The 15,705-nt window shown below is 42.3% G+C and overlaps 1 protein-coding gene across 4 annotated transcripts in view; it reads left to right on the top strand.

Annotated features, from left to right (window-relative positions):
• The window catches only part of LOC124035925 (LARGE xylosyl- and glucuronyltransferase 2), a 133,622-nt gene that overhangs the window by 68,427 nt on the left and 49,490 nt on the right, over window positions 1-15,705 (top strand). For all 4 annotated transcript variants that reach the window (XM_046349844.1, XM_046349847.1, XM_046349846.1 and 1 more), the window contains exon 2: window positions 952-1,059. The gene's annotated coding sequence lies outside the window, so the exon portion shown is untranslated. The remainder of the gene's footprint in view (window positions 1-951; window positions 1,060-15,705) is intronic.

Genomic DNA, 15,705 nt, shown 5'->3' with positions numbered 1-15,705 from the left:
ATTAACAGTCAACAGGAGGAGAGGAATAGACAGAGACCTCATGTGGATGTGTGTGTGTGTGATTGTGTGAGTGTGCGTGTAGCTCTGGGTGTACCTTTAATGCTTCAGGCCCCTGCTGTCAGTGTCTAGTATGGAGACAGTTGTGTAGGTGAGTATGTGTCTACTCCGAGTGCAGCAGGGCCCGGGGCCCAAAGACAGCCATTGCTGGAGCTTTTGACAGAGGTCACGTCCTCCGTTCTCACTAAGAAGGAGATGGCCATCTGGAAACACAGCAAGGAGGAGAGAAGGATGGGCGAAGGACATAATACATTTATTCTGTTACTTACTCTCTTTGCTCTCGCTTCCATCTTCAAATACCCCCGCTCTTTTCAGCCTCCCTCTCAGTCTCTTATTATGTAGTTCCATGTGACTTAGACACTCTCAAACTCTGTAATGAACCCTCATTCACTGTATGTCTGGGCAACATATTTATTTAACTAGGCACGTCAATTAAGAAATACATCTTATTTACCATGATGGCCTACCCCGGCCAAACCCTAACCATGCTGGGCCAGACAACGCTGTGCCCTGCCCTATGGGACACCCAATCATGGCCGGTTGTGATACAGCCTGGAATGGAACCAGGGTCTGTAGTGACACCTCTAGCACCAATATGCAGTGCCTTAGACCGCTGCACCACTCGGGAGCCCATGTGTTTGAGAGGCTACAGAAAGGGAAGCTTTTGCGAAAAGATAGGCGTTCTCTGGCACACTTGCACACACTTGAAAGCGCTGTAAAAAAAATATATATATACAATATAACAAATACTAGGGTAGATTGATTAAACAAACTCCTGTTGTTGTTGGTACTTTTGATCGACTTCTGTGCTACTTGTCATCCAAATCCCTGAGCATGATTTTATGTTATTTGTCTTTAGCTGTAATGCTCACTGTTTCCCTTGTTTCTTTCCAGGTTGAGAGAGGGAGGAGCTCCCTCTTGTATTTCCAGGCTGACCCGTGAGGTCTCTTGGTATTGAGGAGTTGCTTTTCCCATTAAACGGAATTTCAGAGAGCGAACCTGGTGAGTAACCAATGGGAATTCTGGAAGGGCGTGTGCCTGCATGCCTGTGTGTGTGCGTGTGAATGTGCATTTCAAACTGTAGCCTGCGAGTCTTCGTATGTTGTGGTTCAATCAGCCTCTGTGCAGCAGCGCTAGACGGGTTCTTTCTGCAGAAATCTGTGTTATCCCCTGTCTTGTCACCTGAGATTTGCTATGCAGTCCAATCAGTTTCCTTGGTCTTCTGATTTGGTGTGAGGATAATGTTTCATACACTGATCTTTACAGGAAACCTATTGATCGTAACAGTTTGTTGAGGGCTTCCCTTGAAAAACAGTTTTCCCTACAGCCAATTCTGTCAAATCAAAAGAATTTGCAAAAACAATCAGATTCCGACAGAAATATGCCTGAGACGGAAAGAAAATTCAAGGGTAAAATGGTCCGATTAATACTGCCAATGAGAAAATTCAAAACAAATCGAGACAGATCTCTTTCAAAGACAGTCTAGCAAAAAGAAGTACCCGCTATTCAAAGTGCTCTGAACAAATTAAGGGAATTGTTCACAAACATTGGCCCATTCTAAGATTCGATGACAGTATCGGTAATGTGTTTACGGACCCTTCCTTGGTTGTATTCTCGCGGGGCAGAATTTTTTTTGACATCAATTGGTAAACTCTGATTCCCCCCCCCCCCCCCCCCCCCAAAATATCCCTGCACAACTTTTATTTGCGCCTCTACCTGATGGAAACTACAATGGCTAATGGCTGCGTTCCAATGCAATGGCACTTACAAATGTAGGTCATTCGAACAATAACAGGAAATAGGAAAACACATCCCAATAAAAGGTGTTATCACGTGCTCCACTAAGGCAGTTATTTGTCTTATAACTTGTCCTTGTGGTGTAAATTATGTGGGTAAAAAGAAGCGCAATTTAAAAGTGCAAATCCCAGAGCAACATATTAATCCCAAATCTTTCATTTAAAGACCCTTGCTCCCTTCGGTCTCAACTTTGACTTTGCTCTGAAGCCATTCTTGTGATTGTTGTGATTTTGCTATTTCTTTTTCTAGTGTTCTACTCTGCTAGCCAGCACCTCGTCTAAACAGGTGTTCTACTCTGCTAGCCAGCACCTCGTCTAAACAGGTGTTCTACTCCGCTAGCCAGCACCTCGTCTAAACAGGTGTTCTACTCCGCTAGCCAGCACCTCGTCTAAACAGGTGTTCTACTCCGCTAGCCAGCACCTCGTCTAAACAGGTGTTCTACTCCGCTAGCCAGCACCTCGTCTAAACAGGTGTTCTACTCCGCTAGCCAGCACCTCGTCTAAACAGGTGTTCTACTCTGCTAGCCAGCACCTCGTCTAAACAGGTGTTCTACTCCGCTAGCCAGCACCTACCTCATCTAAACAGGTGTTCTACTCCGCTAGCCAGCACCTCGTCTAAACAGGTGTTCTACTCCGCTAGCCAGCACCTCGTCTAAACAGGTGTTCTACTCCGCTAGCCAGCACCTCGTCTAAACAGGTGTTCTACTCCGCTAGCCAGCACCTCGTCTAAACAGGTGTTCTACTCCGCTAGCCAGCACCTCGTCTAAACAGGTGTTCTACTCCGCTAGTCAGCACCTCGTCTAAACAGGTGTTCTACCAGCACCTCCGCTAGCCAGCACCTCGTCTAAACAGGTGTTCTACTCCGCTAGCCAGCACCTCGTCTAAACAGGTGTTCTACTCCGCTACCCAGCACCTCGTCTAAACAGGTGTTCTACTCCGCTACCCAGCACCTCGTCTAAACAGGTGTTCTACTCCGCTAGCCAGCACCTCGTCTAAATAGGTGTTATACTCTGCTAGCCAGCAACTCGTCTAAACAGGTGTGCGCTTCTTTCACCTCCAGGTCCCCTATCTGTCAGCCTGCTGTATGCCTGGCCTCCATTGCTTTGATCCAAGCACACTTAACATGGTTTGGCTTTATATTGTCCTCATCAAACATTTAAAACACAATCTATATTCACAGCCAGATGTGGTGATGTGTGGGTAACTTTGTGTGTGTGTGTGTGTGTGTGTGTGTGTGTGTGTGTGTGTGTGTGTGTGTGTGTGTGTGTGTGTGTGTGTGTGTGTGTGTGTGTGTGTGTGTGCGTGCGTGCGTGTGTGCGTGCGTGCGTGCGTGTGTGTGTGTGTGCGTGTGTGTGCGTGCGTGCGTGCGTGCGTGCGTGCGTGCGTGCGTGTGTGTGTGATGAAGTCCCCGCAGTTATATTTAGGGTCATGAAATATTGTGTGGATGAAGGGCGGGTTGAATAAAGAGAGAACAATAAATGTATCATTCATGTGCAATTTATATTTATAGGCTATATTAAGGCTTTTCTTTCATTATTTTGGGCTATCTGGCATCATTAATGCGTACGCTTTAGGGCCTCCTTAACAGCTTCTACCCCCAAGACATAAGACTGCTGAACAGTTAATCAAATGGCAACTCTGACTATTTACATTGCCCCACCCCTTGGTTTTTACACTGTTGCTACTCGCTGTTTATTAACTATGCATAGTCACTTTACCCCTACCTAACCCCACACATTGACTTGGTACTGGTGCCCATTTTATTTTTTTACTTTAGTTTACATTTGATTTGTCACGTCCTCTGCATCCATTTTGCTGTCATGTGTTACACAGTGTTCAGTGTTTGATATAACCAATGTATTGATGTGATTATGATATGCTATATGTCAGCCCCTATTGTGCCCTATATGGACTGGATTAGTTTTACTGGGGGAGGTCGGGTAATGTAATTATATGCAAAGAGCACAAAACCAAATTTTAGTCCCGTCTGAATCTGCCATGGCAGTCATTTTTACATGGCAGGAGAGTAACAATTCCAGCCAGAATAACCTACTGTTTTTTGGCTATCTACTAGTCCCGTGCGAATCGACGTGCCTGTGTTTTGAGAGAAATGTCTGACTTTGACAGGTGTTGATTGCGCATAAGCTACATTATAAATGAATAGCCAACATGTGGCCTATCAACTTTCCCAGTGAATGCTTTTGTTAATATGTTTTGTGCGTATGAATCAAATATTTAGGCTGTTTAATGCAACCCTTGATGTTAATAGATCGCAAAGCAGCATTCAACTGACCTAAAAGTTTGGAAATGATCATTTAACTTTCTCGACCATAACCTTTAACTTCTTCAAGATAGGGGGCGATCTCTTTAAATTTTTGGATAAAAAACGTTCCCGTTTTAAACAAGATATTTTGTCACGAAAAGATGCTCGACTATACATGTAATTGACAGCTTTGGAAAGAAAAAACTCTGACGTTTCCAAAACTGCATAGATATTATCTGTGAGTGCCCCAGAACTAATGCTACAGGCGAAACCAAGATGAAATTTCATACAGGAAATGGTCCAGATTTTGAATGCCCTGTGTTCCAATGTCTCCATATATGGCTGTGAATGCGCCAGGAATGAGCCTGCACTTTCTGTCCTTTCCCCAAGGTTTCTGCAGCATTGTGAAGTATTTGTAGGCATATCATTGGAAGATTGACCATAAGAGACTACATTTACCAGGTGTCCGCCTGGTGTCCTCCGTCTAAATGATTGCGTAATCTCCAGGTCCATGCACGTTCCAATTTCTTCAGAAGAGAAACCAAACTGCCACGAATGATTTACCATCGATAGATATGTGAAAAACACATTGAGGATTGATTCTAAACAACGTTTGCCATGTTTCTGTCGATATTATGGAGTTAATTTGGGAAAAAGTTTGCGTTGTAATGACTACATTTTTGTTTTATTTCTTACCCAAACGTGATGAACAAAATGGAGCGATTTGTCCTACACAAATAATATTTTGGGAAAAACTGAACATTTGCTATCTAACTGAGAGTCTCCTCATTGAAAACATCTGAAGTTCTTCAAAGGTAAATTATTTTATTTGAATGCTTTTCTTGTTTTTGTGAAAATGTTGCATGCTGAATGCTAAGGTTAAATGCTATGCTAGGCTATCAATACTGTTACACAAATGCTTGTTTAGCTATGGTTCAAAAGCATGTTTTGAAAATCTGAGATGACAGTGTTGTTAAAACAAAAGGCTAAGCTTGAGAGCTAATATATTTATTTCATTTCATTTGCGATTTTCATGAATAGTTAACGCTGCGTTATGCTAATGAGCTTGCGCCGATAATTTCACTCCTGGATACAGGTTTTTTTCATAGCCAAACGTGATGAACAAAACGGAGCGATTTGTCCTACACAAATCATCTTTTTGGAAAAACTGAACATTTGTTATCTAACAGTCTCTTCATTGAAAACATCTGAAGTTCTTCAAAGGTAAATTATTTTATTTGAATGCTTTTCTTGTTTTTGTAAAAATGTTGCATGCTGAATGCTAGGCTTAATGCTATGTTAGGCTATCAATACTCTTACACAAATGCTTGTTTAGCTATGGTTCAAAAGCATATTTTGAAAATCTGAGATGACAGTGTTGTTAACAAAAGGCTAAGCTTGAGAGCAAATATATTCATTTCATTTGTGATTTTCATGAATAGGGAACGTTGCGTTATGGTAATGAGCTTGAGGCTATAAATAGGATCCCGGATACGGGATTGCTCGTCGCAACAGGTTAAACAGTGTTTAATTCACATCTGAAGGCTGGGGGCATTTAGCACGTACTGCGGATCACTAAAATATCCTAATGATTATGATCACACTCCCTCAATGAAATATTATGGCGACAATATACCAAAAATGTTTTTCTACGACTTAGAAACTTGGGTACCAAGTTCGAGTCATCATTGTGGCCCTGAACATGTTGAAATACTGTATCTTCGTGCCTAGAATAAAAACCTCCAGGCTTCCGTCACAATTTATATTTAAAAAAAAATAATACTAATTTCAGGGGGCAGTTTAGAATAAACTAATCCTGTCTGAATCGTCCTCAGGAATAATGGACATTTTGGAGTAATAATTACATAGTCAACATTCTCTAGTAATACTAGTCCCGTGTGAATAGGTCTTTGGTCAAGTGCAGTGCAATGCATACATGTGGCAAGTAAAGGGAGCAAGTGTTGAGGGAATAGGGAATGTTTTTCCTAAACAAATGAGGGCTTTCGGTGACAGAACTTTTCAGTCAGAAATGGCTGTGCTTATGATGCAGCTTCAGCAACACGGACAGCGCAATAAAGACTGATGTTCTGTGGTGGTCGTTGCAGCAGGGAGGAGAGGGAGACACAGTTACTCGCTGTCTTTATTTTTTAATTACACAGTGTAGCAAGTCTGAGCCTGGCCCGGCACAATCAAAACAATTGCTGTTCGGACTCCCCCAAGCAATTTGTCTGTCTTAATTATTTAATCAAAGAGTGTGCTTAAAGCATCAGACCAGCTCAGTGAATATAGTTGATTCGATTAAAACACATAGGATGTGTCAATATATGGAAAAATCACGTTTAAAAATGTTGACTCATTAATTGGTCGAAGGAACAGACGACTCTTGGTCGACTAAGATATATTTTAGTCGGGGACAACCCTAGGGAGCATGCATATGTGTGTGGGTGCATGTGTTCATCCTTTGTTCAACACACTCTCTCTCGGTCGTGCTGTGTGACAGGCTAAATCCTGTGAGACTCATAAGGTCTCTGACAGGGCATTGGATCATAATGAAATTGATGTAAAAGGTGTAAAATAGGTGTAAAAGTTCACACTGATATGTGGGTGGTGGGGATTTGATGTGGTTCACAGGCTCTCATAGGCCCTTAACTCTACTAAACACACACACACACACACACACACACACACACACACACACACACACACACACACACACACACACACACACACACACACACACACACACACACACACACACACACACACACACACACACACACACACACACACACACACACACACACACACACACACACACACACACACACACACATACAGCATCCCACTGGTCCTCTCCTCACAGGAGCCAGACACATCATTGCAGAGCTGACCGGTTAGGCACAATACCTCTCTCGCCCTGACCCCTACCTCTTGACCTCAGACCCCTGACCAGTGAAAGTGGAAGGCGCTTATTGTCTTTACCACTGCCTGACTGGCTCTCCCATAGGGCTTAGAGGGTCAGGTGGTGTTCTGACTAAACACTTTGCACACAGGGGAGGGTAGAGTATCTCACAATATATCAGAGCCTGCTGTGCTGTGTGCTTATGGTCAGTGCCATGCAGTGGGGGTTGTGTATAGGCCTCACTCAATCTAAACAAACAGTTAGCATTTATCCCTGTCAATAACTGCCTCCCATCTCCATCCCTGTAACACCCCTGCCCCCCACCATCCTTAAAACATATACACCGAGTGCAGAAGACATTAGGAACACCTGCTCTTTCCACGATATAGACTGACCAGGTGAATGGTAGAAGGGGCACCGGATTGAGAGTGTCAAGAACTGCAACGCTGCTGGGTTTTTCACGCTCGACAGTTTCCCACTCGGTGTATATGTTTTAGGGATGGTGGGGGGCAGGGGTGTTGTCTCGGGAGAGGCAAAGGTTGAGAGCTGTGCATCCTATGAAACACTCCCCAGCAAAGCCACACTGTTTCTTGACACAACGCTCACATAACCCAGTCAGAGGAAACACCGTACACCTGGCGATCGTGTCAGCATGCATGTGCCCGGCCCGCCACAGGAGTCGCTAGAGCATGATGGGACAAGGAAATCCCGGCCGACCAAACCCTCCCTTAACCTGGATGACGCTGGGCCAATTGCGCGCCACACCATGGCTCTCTCAGTCGCGGCAGAGCCTGGACTCGAACCAGGATCTCTAATGGCACTGTAATGCAGTGCCTTAGACCACTGCACCACTCCGGAGGCCACTAACCTTTATTCTTTAAAGAACTTAGGAAAGAGATCAGTGTGGGGTTTTTTCACTATGTAATCATGGAATTGGGTTGTTCAATGACAGACATTTATTTGTTTAAAATCGATCACATTTTATGGATTCATTTCAGAGAGACAAATAATCATGTTTTAAAAAACATGCTATATATCCACTTCACTCTCAATAAATAAGTAGTACTGCTAAGTTTTAGAGTGAAATGTAACAAATAACTACATTTTTAATAAAGAACTGTACAAATGATACAATTGTGACATCAAGGTGCATTTATTTTTTGAAAAAATAGTATGTATAACATTTACATTTGACATTATAGTGATTTTGTCACACCCTGATCTGTTTCACCTGTCCTTGTGATTGTCTCCACCCCCCTCCAGGTGTCTCCCATCGTCCCCATTATCCCCTGTGTATTTATACCTTTGTTCGCTGTTTGTCCATTGCCACTTCATCTTGTTCGTCAAGTCAACCAGCGTCGTTGTTCTCGGCTCCTGCCTTTCCCAGTCTCTCCTTTTTCCTCACCCTCCTGGTTTTGACCCTTGCCTGTTATGACTCTGAGCCCGCCTGCCCCTGACACTGAGTCTGCCTGCCGACCTGTACCTTTGCCCCACCTCTGGATTGCTGACCCCTGCCTGCCCTAACCATGAGCCTGCCTGCCGTCCGGTACCGTTGCCCCTCCTCTGGTTTTACTGACCCCTGCCTGCCTTGACCTGTCTATTGCCTGCCCCCTGTTGGAATACTAAACCATTGTCAATTTGACGTGTCTGCATCTGGGTCTTACCTTGAATTCTTGATACATTTAGCAGATGTTTTTAGCCAGAGTAACGTACAGTTGCATTCATCTTAAGATCGCTAGGTGAGACAACCACATGTCACAGTCAAACATACAGGATACGAACATCCCATTCCAACTTAACAATGGATATATACCATAAAAGAAGATAAACGATTTCGATACACATCTAAAATCTATGAATCAAACATTTGAGAAGAGTCATATTTTACACACACATGAACGTAACCCATAAGCAATCATATCTGATGAAAAAACACAAATGTGAAAAATTGGTTGACATTGCGTTTTGGAAATAAACTCTTCATATTGAAAGAGGAAAAAATAGGGAAGAGATTAACAGAGAGGAGATGTGATTCATACAGGCTCATAATGGAAGTCTCTCCTATCCCTGAAGTAAGCATCCTCATCCCTTCCTCACCACCCCTCTCTACACTTCTGCTGTCCTCATTGTCTCTCTTCCCCTCTTTCCGTCTGTTACACTTCTCCCTCCCCTCTAACCATCTCTAAACCTACCTCGACCCATTCTCCTCCCTCTCTTCTCTTCTCCCCTTCTAATTGCCCTTACCCCCCTTCATCTTGTCCATCTTATCCACTCCTCCTCTCTTCCACCTCTCATCCACTACTCTTTCAGAGAGATAAATGCCTCTCATCTTCTGCTTTGGAAGGTAAGAAATGGAGCTTCTACTCCACTGGGGAAATAAGCTATATCCCATCCTTTATCATCCTTCTCTCCACTGCACTCCACGCCTCTCATCTCCCCCCCCCCCCCATAAACAGTCCCTTTTTCTTCTCCCTTTTCCCATAAGGCCTACTGTCACACTTCCATCTCTCTTTCTCTTTCGCTCTCGCTCTCGCTCTCGCTCTCACTCTCTCCCTCTCTATTCCTCTATTTTTCTCTCTCAAATGAGAAACCCTCACAGTTTACTCTCTCATACATGGAGATGTTCTCTGATATTACATGTTCTTTATGTTCATGATCTCGGTTTCTAGCGATTCATTTATTTTCTTTGAGTGCCGGCCAGCTTTGGAAGATTAACTACCAAGTTAAGTTAATGATGTTGTTGTTTTTTGAAGGCACTAAATCACAGGTGGCTACCTTGTGAAGCTGGTTAAGAGAATGCAAAGAGTTTGCAAAGCTGTAATCAAGGCAAAAGCTGGCTATTTGAAGAATCTCAAGTATGAACTACATTTTGATTTGTTTAACACTTTTTTCATAGTTTTGGTGACTTCACTATTATTTAAAATAGTAAAAATAAAGAAAAACCCTTGAATGAGTGGGTGTTCTTAAACTTTGACTGGTAGTGTATATGTACACTGCCATTCAAAAGTTCGAGGTCAGTTAGAAATGTCCTTGTTTTTGAAAGAAAAGCATTGTTTTTGTCCATTTAAAATCAAATTGATCAGAAATACAGTGTAGACATCGTTAAAACCTGTTAAGCCTACCCCCTACTTTTTCGAACATTCTGTTAAAAATCGCGCAACATTTCAGTGTCCTGCTACTCATGCCAGGAATATAGTATATGCATTTGATTAGTATGTGTGAATAGAAAACACTCTGACGTTTCTAAAACTGGTTAAATCACGGCTGTGACTATAACAGAACGTGTGTTTCATCGAAAAGCGGAAGAAAAACTGATCACCAAAATCTGGAAAATATATCAATGCGCCACGTGCATGTATTGTTTATGGGAAACCAAATTACATGGGGCTGAGATTGCAAGTCCTACAGCTTCCACAGGATGTCGCCAGTCTTGTCAATTGCCTGGGCTTTGTTTCTTGGTCAAACGAGTAAGACAGAGCCCATTCCTTCCGGTCTCCGACAGGATGTTTTGGATGAGAAATTTCCGACCATGATTTTAAGACGTTGAGCTATTGAATACACATCGCCCTGTGATCAATTTGATAGATTATTAACGTTTACTAATACCTAAAGTTGGATTACAAAAGTATTCCGAAGTGTTTTGTGAAAGTTCATCGTTGACTTTTTTTATTTTAAAAAATGACGTTGCATTTTAAAACACTGTTTTTTCCTTGATCACACACTCTTCATAGATCGATATTTAGGGTATATATGGACCGATTTAATCGAGAAAAAAAGACCCAATAGTGATGTTTATGGGACATCTAGGAGTGCCAACAAAGAAGATTGTCAAAGGTAATGAATGTTTTATATTTTATTTCTGCGTTTTGTGTAGCGCCGGCTATGCTGATTATTTTGTTTACGTCCCCTTCAGGTATTTCGGGGTGTTGCATGCTATCAGATAATAGCTTCTCATGCTTTCGCCGAAAATAATTTTAAAAATCTGACTTGTTGGCTGGATTCACAACGAGTGTAGCTTTAATTCAGTACCCTGCATGTGTGTTTTAATTAACGTTTGAGTTTTAACGAGCGCTATTAGCATTTAGCGTAGCGCATTTGTATTTCAGAAGTTAATGTAGTAAATGACTATTATAGTTGGAAAAGGCCAGCATCCCCGAGATGCCTCTTCACTGTTAACCTGTTGTGACGAGCAATCCCGTATCCGGGATCCTATTTATAGCCTCAAGCTCATTACCATAACGCAACGTTAACTATTCATGAAAATCGCAAATGAAATGAAATAAATATATTTGCTCTCAAGCTTAGCCTTTTGTTAACAACACTGTCAACTCAGATTTTCAAAATATGCTTTTGAACCATAGCTAAACAAGCATTTGTGTAAGAGTATTGATAGCCTAGCATAGCATTAAGCCTAGCATTCAGCATGTAACATTTTCACAAAAACAAGAAAAGCATTCAAATAAAATAATTTACCTTTGAAGAACTTCAGATGTTTTCAATGAGGAGACTCAGTTAGATAGCAAATGTTCAGTTTTTCCAAAACTATTATTTGTGTAGGACAAATCGCTCCGTTTTGTTCATCACGTTTGGGTAAGAAAAAAACAGAAAATTAAGTCATTACAACTCAAACTTTTTTCCAAATTAACTCCATAATATCGACAGAAACATGGAAAATGTTGTTTAGAATCAATCCTCAATGTGTTTTTCACATATCCATCGATGATAAATCATTCGTGGCAGTTTGGTTTCTCCTCTGAAGAAAATGGAACGTGGACACCGGGCGGACACCTGGTAAATGTAGTCTCTTATGGTCAATCTTCCAATGATATGCCTACAAATACGTCACAATGCTGCAGACACATTGGGAAAACGACAGAAAGTGCAGGCTCATTCCTGGCGCATTCACAGCCATATAAGGAGACATTGGAACACAAGGCATTCAAAATCTGGACCATTTCCTGTATGAAATTTCATCTTGGTTTCGCCTGTAGCATTAGTTCTGGGGCACTCACAAATACTATCTTTGCAGTTTTGGAAACGTCCGAGTTTTTTCTTTCCAAAGATCTCAATTACATGCATAGTCGAGCATCTTTTCATGACAAAATATCTTGTTTAAAACGGGAATGTTTTTTATCCAAAAATTAAAAGAGCGCCCCCTATCTCGAAGAAGTTAACTTTGAGACTGGAGTTTTGCGGGTACTATTTAATGAAGCTACCAGTTGAGGACTTGTAACTAGACATTCTAATGTACTTGTCTTCTTGCTCAGTTGTGTACCGGGTCCTCCCACTCCTCTTTCTATTCTGGTTAGCACCAATTTGCGCTGTTCTGTAAAGGGAGTAGTACACAGCGTTGTACGAGATCTTCAGTTTCTTGGTAATTTCTCGCATGGAATAGCCTTCATTTCTCAGAACAAGAATAGACTGACGAGTTTCGGAAGAAAAGCCTTTGTTTCTGGCCATTTTGAGCTTGTAATCAAACCCACCAATGGTGACGCTCCAGATACTCAACTAGTCAAAAGAAGGCAAGTTTTTTATTGCTTCTTTAGTCAGAACAACAGTTTTCAACTGTGCTAACGTAATTGCAAGTGTTTTCTGATTATCAATCAGCCTTATAAAATGATAAACTTGTATTAGCTAACACAACGTGCCATTGGAACTCAGGAGTGATGGTTGCAGAAAATGGGCCTCTGTACACCTATGGAGATACATATAAAACTGCAGTTTCCAGCTTCAATTGCCATTTAGAAGATTAAGAATGTCTACACTCTATTTCTGATTCATTTGATGTTATTTTAATGGACAAAATTGTTTGATTTTCTTTCAAAAACAAGGACATTTCTAAGTGACCCCAAACTTTTGAACGCTAGTGTGTAATATATACAGTACCAGTCAAAAGTTTGGACACACCTACTCATTCAAGAGTTTACCTTTATTTTTACTATTTTCTACATTGTAGAATAATAGTGAAGACTTGAAAACTATGAAATAACACATATGGAATCATATAACTTAAATGTAAATGTAAATATAATAAGCAAAAAAGTGTCACACAAATCAAAATATATTTACAAGTAGCCACCCTTTGCCATGATGACAGCTCTGCAATATCTTGGCAACCTCCACCAGGCGTCGTGCTTAAGAACAGTCCTTAGCCGTGGTATATTGGCCATATACCAAATTCAGCTACTGTTGTTGGCCATATACCACATATCGGCCATATACCAACCCCCCCCCCACCCATGCATTATTGCTTAATTATACAACGTTTGGGTCTAATCCTGATTGCTGATTGGTTAAAAGCGCACTCCAGCGCACTCAACCTATTCCACAAATTACCACCGGATAAATATTTGACTTTAAAATATTTCTTCTAGACGAGCATTTTGTTTTCAACAGTGGAGATTTGTGTAAACCTTGCTGTCTCTCTCCGACATTTGCAACATTGGTTCAATATTAAAATTTGAATTCAATCTCCAACTGTCGCATAGTAATGAACGTGTAGGGGTTGGGAGTCGGGACGAGAGAGAGAGGCAGGCAGCGTTTCTCAGCCAGTCGAAATCATGAATCAGCTGGCAGCAAGATTATGGATAAGTACAAAATAAATGCAGCTAGTATGTCGTCTTTCCAGCTTACGTTTGAAGATGTTGTGTTAGTTGTGTTGTTGGCTAGCTCCTCTGAACAGCAGTGTCCTGACGAGAGAGCACATTCTCTATGCCAGGCGAAATCGTGCCTCATTTGCTCATTGTTATGGATGTATCTAAATAAATGCCACTAGAAAATCGATTCAACAAATTCAGCTACTGTTGTTATTCTGTCTGCACTGATTGACAGGGATAAGAACATTGCCAGCCAATTTGGCAATGGCACATTTAGAATGAACGACTAGGTCGCGTCTCTGGCAACCGAACCGATAGAACAGGCAGCTTGGGTAGCAACCCTAGATTTGTGTCGGGACATGTGGAAGGATGAAATAGAATGAATAAATTAATCAAAATAATGTATTTAATGACAATATGTCAATCATTATTTGAATATGTTGGTAACCCGTTGTATGAAAGTGATAATGCCCTTGAAGCCAGTATTTGGGGGATATATTGGCACGGTTTTGCCGGCCTGAGACAAGACCGGTGCCAATGTATCCTTTATACACCGGCTTCTCGGGCGTTATCACTTAATGAACCCTTAAGAGTCTACGCCCTGTCGAAGCCCAAAAATGCTTAAATAATTTGATGAAACATTGTTGGGGGCCTTACTACTATTAGCCCATACTATCGGATTGAATAACAGATTCACTACATGGACCAACAGATGACAAGGAAGTTTGTTCTGAGGTGTCTGTCGTATGTCTGGAATAAATAAGAAAGATCAGGAAACATTTGTTATTTTTTGGACATGTGTTCATCCCCTTATGTTTTGGCACTAAACCGTCTCCATATATACTGTACCTCAATTGTTTTTATTTTCAACGGATCCTGGGGGACCTTCAGATGAGTCTTGTGAGGCCTGTGGTCATCCTAGAGAGTCTCAACTTTTCACAGAGGAGTCAAATTAGTGTGTAGCCCGAACTGTTTGGACGTTACAGACAGAAGTTGGCAGATCGGCTGCGCCGACTTCAGACGAGTGCCAAGACGCATCGTGTTCGTAAGAGTCCCATAATAGTTTGTAGGCTAAACCGTTCGGACGCTACAGATGATTTTGTTAGAAGACAGATTTTGCTTGCTTGCTGTGCGGTAGCAGAGAGAACAGTCTATGACTAGGATGGCTGGAGTCTTTGGAAACTTTTAGGGCTGTCCTTTGACACTGCCTGGTATTGAGGTCCTAGATTGCAGGAAGCTTGGTCCCAGCGATATACTGGGCCGTACGCACTACCCTTTGTCATGCCTTGCAGTCGGAGGCCCAGCAGTTGCCAAACCAGGCAGTGATGCAACCAGTCAGGATGCTCTCGATGGTGCAGCTGTAGAACTTTTTGATGATTTGAGGACCCATGACAAATCTTGTCAGTCCCCATGAGGGGGAATAGGCTTTGTCGTACCCTCTTCACATGTGTCTTGGTGTGTTTGGACCATGTTAGATTGTTGGTGATGTGGACACCAAGGAACTTGAAGCTCTCAACCTGTTCCACTATAGCCCCGAGAATGGGGGCGTGCTCAGTCCTCCTTTTGCTGCAGGCCACAATCATCTCCTTTGTCTTGATCGCGTTGAGGGAGAGGTTGTTATCCTACACCACACGGCCAGGTCTCTGACCTCCTCCCTATAGGCTGTCTCATCGTTGTCGTGATCAGGCCTATCACTGTTGTGTCGTCGGCAAGCTTAATAATGGTGTTGGTGTCATGCCTGACCATGTAGTCATGGGTGAACAGGGAGTACAGGAGGGGACTGAGGATGCACCCCTGAGGTGGCCCCTGTATTGAGAATCAGCGTGGTAATGCATTGTTACCTATCCTTTTACATGGGGGCAGCCAGTAATGATATCCAGGATCCAGTTGCAGAGGGAGATGTTTAGTCCCAGGGTCCTTAGCTTAGTGATGAGCTTTGAGGTTAGTACAATATATTCACCCTCTGAATGGCACACAATCCATCTCAATTTGGGCGGCAGGGTAGCCTAGTGGTTAGAGCGTTGGACTAGTAACTGAAAGGTTGCAAGTTCAAATCCCCGAGCTGACAAGATACAAATCTGTCATTCTGCC

This window comes from Oncorhynchus gorbuscha, linkage group LG05 (assembly GCF_021184085.1).
Source record: "Oncorhynchus gorbuscha isolate QuinsamMale2020 ecotype Even-year linkage group LG05, OgorEven_v1.0, whole genome shotgun sequence".
Classification (NCBI taxonomy): Eukaryota; Metazoa; Chordata; class Actinopteri; order Salmoniformes; family Salmonidae; genus Oncorhynchus; species Oncorhynchus gorbuscha.
Note: the sequence above shows the minus strand (reverse complement) of the source record. Positions and strands in the feature narration are given on the sequence as shown.